Source organism: Mus pahari, chromosome 23 (genome assembly GCF_900095145.1).
Source record: "Mus pahari chromosome 23, PAHARI_EIJ_v1.1, whole genome shotgun sequence".
Classification (NCBI taxonomy): Eukaryota; Metazoa; Chordata; class Mammalia; order Rodentia; family Muridae; genus Mus; species Mus pahari.
Genome location: NC_034612.1, coordinates 33624190 through 33625109, shown reverse-complemented (window position 1 = coordinate 33625109; position 920 = coordinate 33624190).

Below are 920 nucleotides of genomic sequence, written 5' to 3'. Positions count from 1 at the left end.
GGGGAATGAACTCAGACTTTGGTACTGTAAGCACCAGGGAATGAACTCAGACTTTGGTACTGTAAGCACCGGGGATTGAACTCAGACCTTGGTACGGTAAGCACCGGGGAATGAACTCAGACTTTGGTACTGTAAGCACCAGGGAATGAACTCAGACCTTGGTACTGTAAGCACCGGGGATTGAACTCAGACCTTGGTACGGTAAGCACCGGGGAATGAACTCAGACTTTGGTACTGTAAGCACTTTACTACCTGAACTATCTCCTAGTCCTCATACCTTTTGGTTTTTCTTTTTTCTTTTTCCTTTTTTTCTGCCCAGCCACAACTTCCTGTTCTTCCACAGGACTTCCTCCACCCCGTGTGTGTGGTCCTGTGAGTCACCTGGTCTGTCTCTTCCCTAATGGGTTAGCAAGGGACCAGACAACCAAGATTCTCTTTCCCCCCTCATCACAACTGAACATTTTCTCTGGAGTGGCACAGGGACCTCAGGCCGTAGGGCCAGATTTGTGATGTCAACTCCGCGAGAATAAAAACCTTCAGGTCCCAGGTCTAGCCTTCGAGTCTTCATTATTCTTTAATTTTCATAAACAGTTATTGGTGTATGTGTACATACACACACACACACGCACAAACACACACACACACACACACACACACACACACACATTGTAGTGGCTATTCCTGGTTGTGAACTTGACTATATTTGGAATGAACTACAATCCAGAATTGGAAGGCTCACCAGTGACCCTAATCTGGAGGCTGGGAGATAGAAGTTTCTGATCTAGATCTTGGGGCATAGTGGCTATGGATTCCAGAATATTAAGACAGAGAGATCTCTGAGTTCAAGGGATTAAAGGTGTGGTAGCACACACCTTTAACCTGAGCTACACCTTCTGCTGGAGCTGATCTGAATCTTGGTA